General features: G+C 37.0%; 1 long non-coding RNA gene across 1 annotated transcript; it reads left to right on the top strand.

Moving 5' to 3' along the window:
• Positions 1-3,208: 3,208 nt before the first annotated feature.
• On the top strand, positions 3,209-4,846 carry LOC136696033 (uncharacterized). The gene is made up of 3 exons (XR_010802556.1): positions 3,209-3,401; positions 3,717-3,884; positions 4,171-4,846. It is a non-coding gene; the product is annotated as an uncharacterized lncRNA (long non-coding RNA).
• The last annotated feature ends 2,823 nt before the right edge of the window (positions 4,847-7,669 follow it).

The raw sequence follows: 7,669 nt of genomic DNA, 5'->3' as shown, positions 1-7,669 counted from the left end.
TCAACCAGTGCTTCAACAACATTACAGAAAAGACAGAAATTTGCTGAAACAAGTGATCAGTTCAGCGCAGAAAATAACAGGCTCCTCTGCCTTCACTACAGGAGCTCTACAGGAGAAGGATTTGTTTTTACACTCATGAAAAAAATGATATTACAGTTTTATTGTAAGAACTTCTAAACTGGTTGATGACCAATTTCCACATGCTGTGAGAATGACCAGTGTCCTCCTCCACTACCACCACTGTCTTTCTCTCAAGGAAACGTTGTCTCATCAGGGATATAAACATTGAATTCTGATCAGGTCAGATCTTCCCGCAAATTAAAGCAAGTAAATTTTGGTATTACAATATCGCAGTGTTTTAACTGAATTCATTTATTATATGAATACAGCTTTTAAACGTATTTATTAAATATCCATCCATTATCTGTAACCGCTTATCCAATTTAGGGTCGCGGGGGGTCCAGAGCCTACCTGGAATCGTATTTATTAAATAAAATAATTTAAAAGTTTCAAAGTATGTATGCCATTGTATGGATCTCTGTAATTGTGTATATGACTATAAAGTTCCTGAAGCTTGAATCTAACATTAAGAAACCTGTTACAGACACAAATACTCAATAATCCTTTCGTAAAAACTAGGAACCTGACAAGGACATTACGTGTAAACACAGCTTACTTTCATATTAGCATATTGTTTCTCACTTACCAGTCGTCCTTACAATAAGCAGTAGGCTTGGGAAATGTCAGTCATATTTGAGTGAAGAATGGCTGGAAGTAGATAAAAGAGTCTTAACATAATGAAAAATTTCTATACCTCAAATTTTTCCAACTTTATCATCATCATCATCTTTTCCGCTGAGTCCATTTCAGAGTCGTGGTGGCAACAGGGCGAGCAAAGAAACCCAGACATCTCTGTCCCCCCACAACTTCTACCAGCTCCTTCTGGGGAATGCCCAGGCGTTCCCAGGCCAGCCAGGAGATATAATCCCTCCAGCGTGTCCTGGGTTTATCCCGGGGCCTCCATCCAGTTGGTAATGCCTGGTATACCTCCAGTGGAAGGCGTCCGGGAGGCATCCTTATCAGATGACCAAACCAAATTACAAACTTCAGACTTAAAAACTCATATTCATACTCTACTTCACATTCCACTTTGGGTGGACTTCCTCAATGAAAATGCACTTAATGAAACAAGTGTGTATGGGTCATCTAACTCTTCAATTAAATATTAAACGCTTCGTTGAGGTTGAGAGTGGTTGGTATTACATGGCCATTTTAGCCTTACAGCAAATCATTATACAAAACAGAGCACAGGAAAGAAAGGATAGCCAAATATTACACATTCTCTGCAAGCAATGTGCCATTACTCAGAGCAGCCTGTTTTTTTATATAGTTACAATGAATGACATTTGTATCCTCTCCAAGTCACAGCTCACAATGTAAATATATGCCTTTGCAAAATTTCAGAAAAATATACCAATAGATTTACCAAAGGTTTTCAATGTCTGCCTTATTCAAGGAAATCTCCATCATTATTTCAACATGATCTGATAACCTTCTCTATCTCTAGTACACTGTAGGCCAATATTCTGACACATTTCCCTGCCTTTACTACAAAATTAGAAAGCACACATATCAGAGAAGCCAACAGACACATGGTACGACAACTTCATTTTGGATTCTATTATAAAGTTGCTAAGATTTATTATGCTTTCTGCTTGAGATTGAATTTTTAAATGAATTACTAGCATTAATATTTTACCAAAAACAAGGACATATTTTGCGTTATTTGTACAACAGCAGAACAATACGATGTTCAATGGTTAACGCAGGGCATGTGTGTAATTATTTACACATCACTATTTAGAGAGTATGTTACTGAAACAAAGAGGTTTAGCAGAAAAATGTGGTCCTTTAAAACCACGTTCTGTACTGTATGCTGAGAACAGCATCTTACTGTAGCCTATAAAACTGCAGACTGCACAGCCTCCTCACTCCCTCTACAGTGTGGATATGGAGTAGCACAGCAGGGGGTAGTTTGTAAGGATAAAAATGTGTTACATCATACTCCTTATCCTTTTAAAATATGATCCATAATGAAAGTTCTAACTGGGTCTCTAAGTGGCTAGAAACAGCTTCTAACCGAACGTAAAAACACATATCTTTGATGGCATCAGCAAAGGCCTAAAGAGAGGCTTTAACACCAATGAATTATAATGCTTTCTCTTCATTTGGTGTCTAAGAGTGTTTAACTGGAAGGAATGTAATGAGCTGGAGAGTTTTAAAGGAAGTGGACAGTAGGATTAATAGTCCTTCTATGTTTTCGCTATTTACGGAATAGAAAAGAAAGGTTTTATTAAACCTGATAGGTCAGTATAAGCTATTTAAAAAAAAAAAAACATTATTACTGCAGTGAATTCTAATGCTCACTTCTCTTTTTTCTTATTATTTTACTGTTTTTATTTTGCATTCTGTTATGCTTCTGATAATAAAGTAAATAAGAAGGATAATATACATTATACCACTGCACAATAAATATAATCAAAATAACTATTCCATATATATATAAGCGGGAATATTAGCAGATAAACTAACAGAGGCTTCAATTTCTTTTTTTAAATGTAGCATTTTAATGTTGTATTTTAAGTGCTGGCAAGATGTTCCTTTTGAAGTTTCCTATTTTTGTGCTACAAAAAACTCGGATGGTTTCATGTACTGCTATCTTTGTTTAACTTGTTTTTGGCAGAGTATTTTCAAACAGTTCATCATAGGAAAGTCTAGACAAAGATTAGACCTGTGTTGTGATACTGGCCTTTAATTCTTAAATGTTTATTTTTGATGTCATTCTCTGTTCTCTTTACTTTCTCTCTATAATCTTTTGATTTTATATTTCTATTTTCATCACAGATTTCCTGGTTTTCATCATAAATATGCTGTATCTTATCTATATCCATCACCTTTAGCAAAAATCACACAACCAGAAATGAAAGAGGCACAACACCTTGAAACAGTTTGGCAGAGCTAATGTGTGAAAATACTTAGATACTTTAACTGGAAATTATAATTCTTTATCTTCTTGACCCACACTGAAGAATACGGGGCTATTTCCACACGCACGCTTTACGTTTACGAAGAGTCTACAATTAGTAAAGTCACATATATTTTACATATAACAGACGCTCTTACCCGGTAAACAGGACGTGACGTTCCCAACAAGACCAGTCAGCATTTCCTTCGTTTCTTAATCATGTACAAAAGAAATACACACCTGTCAGGTGTCCTCAGGAAAACCGAAAAATTCGAGGGTAAACACAAACGTGCTTCTTTTCGCAGCTGCGTCACTTTTGCTCAGAAGCTCCACTCGCTCTATAACAGGACATTTTCCCGCTTTTCTCGAGACTCAGGTACTGTTTACTCCCACGACGACACAAATATAAAAACGCCAGTATTAATGTCCATAGAAATGTTAGTATCCTTTGAATGTTTTCTTGTATCTGCTGTCTGTAGGCTAAAATAAGCCAAAGGAAATTAGTTACTACGTAAATGAGAAAACATATTATTTTATTCTTTTACTAAATTGTGTAGAAGTGTATTATTGGATATAGTCAGAAAGTGTCTCAGAGCCAACAGCATTTTGTTTAAGGACATATACCATTTATAAATTATAATGGCTACTAATCACCTTGTGTGTGTGTGTGTGTGTGTGTGTTCTGCCCCAGGTCTTGCTTATTGTAGCTTTACGTTTCTGTCCAATACTGCAACATCTGTCAATTATCATTGTACTCATGCATACCATCACAATGGAGTGCAGGTCAACCCCATCAGACGTGCACTGGCGGGACAGAAAATGGACTGCAGCACACTATCTGCTTCCAGAAGAAGAAAAGGTCCAGTTAGATTGGCATTATTAATCTCTGGGAGAGATATGGAGGCAGTGGGTTTAGAGTGAGCCAGTTTGACCTCTATTAAATGGGCCGATCCTCTCGGGGTCTGGACTGATGCAGATGAACTGGTCCCTGAAAACAGAGCCAGGCATGCGCACACGTTACTGCTTACAAATTTAATGCTAAGAAAAAGAATATAATCATGGTTCATTTCTGAATAAAGCAAATGTTCACATGTTTCTTTTTCCGCAGGCCACTGTAATTCCAGCTCTTTTTTTTCTGCTGCTAGGAATCTCAGGATAGATCTGCTGCTCTGCGGAACACATGGAGTGAGAGCAGTTCGCAGTACAACACTTAAAGGCATAGTGCACCCATTGCCTGGTGTGACCTGAGGAGAACACATTAGCATAAATGTGTCACACAAATTGGGCTGCGTTCTCATTTCTGTGTCTGATACAGCACTTACAGTCTCCAGCGTCTCTCTCTTTAATACACATTCTCTTAGCCCTCAGCGTACACTCAAGATGTTGACCTTTTATTGCACCTAAAGAAATCCATTATTGGAATTAGCCAGTACCCATATGTAAATCAGAACAAGAACAGGCTATCAAATTCTGATTTAGAATGATTATTATTATAACAGAAATAGTACAGCAGTTTTCTGACCTACAGACTAGGCGTCCTAGTCACCTTACACAATGTTTTGGTTGATTTTCGTATAGCAAACGTATTAACACATGCTCTACATGATACAGCCTTAGATGTAGCAGTAATTTTTAGAAAACAATTTCAATAATTTTGGTCAAATTTCTCTATATAATTTGTGACATATTTCCAAACCTTTAAACAAGCCATATTTTATGCTTTATGTTAAATTGTTTGCAAAACAATTTTAATGTCAGTTGACAAGCAATAAGGCATTGCTTTCTGAATCCTGTTTTCAAAGACAAATGAAGGTATGCCCACTATACTTCAAAATATCTAATTCTTCAAAGAAAATAACTACTTTATCCTAAAAAATAACTCCTAAATTAAAAAGGATAATTATTTAAATACCACCGTGTATTTGTTGGATGTTTGTATAAATACTAGAGGGAATTACATTTGATCCTACTATTGATAATTAGGACAATGTGGATTTAAAGAAATTTTATTAAGCTATCCAAAATGCTATTTCTCACTGTAGAAAAGAAAATCAAAACAATTATGATTTCGCATCTACGCTCAGGATTTCAACCTAAAATACAGTTATAGTTGTGTAAATCCAATGTGGTGCCACACTAAAGTACTGTTGCATATTGTAATCAATAGCTAAAGTAACCTTAAGATACTGGAATGTAAGAGAACCGAAGCACTACACATGAGTTTGTGCCTCACTTATGTCAAAAACGCCTTTATTGTGTATTCAGAGAATGATTTAGAGGAAGAGTACTTAGATTTGACATACATCAGAATGTGTGCCTTACACTTTACATCAAACATCCCTCTTCCCCATGAGGCGAAAGCACTGGTGCAGTACAAAGAGAGACTCTCTTCAGGGAATCTCTGCAGTCATAATACAGTCATGCACCATCTTACGCTTATTCAGAAAATCTCAGCATAATTTCAGTCATTCTGAAGGTTTTTTTTAATTCCCAGTGCCTCTGCTGGTGTCTGTTCGAGTGGATGGACGCCTTTCGTTTCGTTCACATTGCGCACAATAGGCTTTGTTAGGTTAGCATATGTGCATAGAATTTGGCCTGAATACAGCTTTGCCGTTTGTTAGTGTCAGGAAGAGGAATAGTTTTGCTTCCTTAAAACCCGCCTTTATGATCAGTATGTTGAAGCAGCACTTTGTCACAATGTGATGTTCCTGTTGAAAAGGCTTCTACAAGAAGTTCAAATGCAAATGTCTCCTTCCACCTGGACCCTCCAAAAAAAAAAAAAAAAAAAACACAAACACTCTGTTTTCTCTGCTTTACTGTAAATGCCTTCGAATGGCTGTGATTGTATCCTACCTCACTAATATACATTCAATATGTGCCAGCTGCTATTTAGGGCCAAATATAAACTATGACCTGAATAAAGGCAGCAGAGGCTTGTACCAGCAACTGCAGAAACAGCTTTTCATATCTGGCTTAGTGTGAAAGATAAATGTTCAATACACATGCTTATGATATGAAATATGAATAAGAATTATACACTGCAAGACATCGCAATCCCAGACAGAAATGTCCATAGAAACCATTTATTCTTGAAATTAGACTGAGAATATAAATTTATAGAATGTCATGTCAACCCTTGCCCTTTTATTTTTTTTTTTTCAGCTTCTGTTCCTTTCCAAAGGCTTGGTTTCAAGTACAAATCTGAATGCGTATTGGTTTACACTTTCAGCCTCTGGTTGCATATTTAGTTCTTTATGATCCAAGCTAATTCTTAATTTTCTGATGTGTCTCAAGACAAAACTTTCTGTTCGTCTGATAGAGATCTAACACATCTTGCACTTTTTGAAAAACCTCTTTTCAATAAAAAAAATCTTTTATTTTAAACTTTTATTTTCATTTATACATCGTTTTACTTTCCCCTTCTTTAAGCAATTTTAAATCTATCCTTCTCACAAATATTTTCATATCGCTTGAGATATATATATATATAAATCATGCTCAATGTACTCTGTGTATGAATCTTAATAAAGCTTATTATCCAGATGGCTAATTTCACATGCACTGTATCACTGGGTTCATTTCCCACGCTGGATTCTTTCCTCAAGGAGACTGCAGCAAAGCAATGCTGTCTGCACAGAGCCCACCTGTGATCCCCCACAGCCATGTTTTAAAGCTGATTGCCTCGTGCTCTCTCTCTTTCTCTCTCCCTCTCCCTCTTTCTCTCAGCAGCAGCAATGCACCACTCAAGTCCTGCAGGCAATTTGACAAATGAGCTGCGATCGGAGCGCAGGAGCGCATGCACTGCAGCAGCTGTCCCACGCTGCACACATTTCTAATGACTTCACACACACCATTCACACTAGGACTACAACACACAGACAAATACATATATTTTCACACTTGCATTCACACGTTCACACGAAACATACACTGTATACAACATTCACATAGATGCACCACACACACACACACACACTCAAAAATACACTCCACTGCATGCAACATTCACGTCAATGCATGGACACGCACGCACACACACACTGTCACTCACGCAGCGTGAAGCATTCCTATCAAAGCATACAAACACACCCCAACACAGCATGTACAATTACAGCCTCACCTCTCTCCCAGCTGCGGTGCACCTGCACTTCAGTAAGCACTCATATCCTCTCATGACCCTTTTAAATGTAGAATAGCGGAGGAATCTAGCTTTTAATACAGTGTTGATTAAATTAGCTCTTAATATAATGAATGATAAACGCAGGGCTGTCACCGTTTCTACAGCATAGTTACTCAGATAATGTTAAATGTTAAACTGTTTCTTGATGTCTCTTAGAATTAAGTACTGATCAATTTCCTCACTGTTGAAACACACCCTTTTATTCACACAAGAAGGAAAATAATGCATTTTGAACAGAAGTGAGTTTACTGCTAGTGACTTGATTGTTTTATTCATCATATAACCTTTGTCCAGCTTAAAAAGCTGATGAATTTACATTGTGTAAAAACCTTAAGAATAAATTATGATAATAATAATAATAATTTGTTTCCATCCATCCATCCATTATCTGTAACCGCTTATCCAATTTTAGGGTCGCGGGGGGTCCAGAGCCTACCTGAAATCATCGGGCGCAAGGCGGGAAT

Source organism: Hoplias malabaricus, chromosome 5, assembly GCF_029633855.1.
Source record: "Hoplias malabaricus isolate fHopMal1 chromosome 5, fHopMal1.hap1, whole genome shotgun sequence".
Lineage (NCBI taxonomy): Eukaryota > Metazoa > Chordata > Actinopteri > Characiformes > Erythrinidae > Hoplias > Hoplias malabaricus.
The sequence above is the reverse complement of the archived record's forward strand: the minus strand, read 5'-3'. Positions and strand labels throughout refer to the sequence as shown.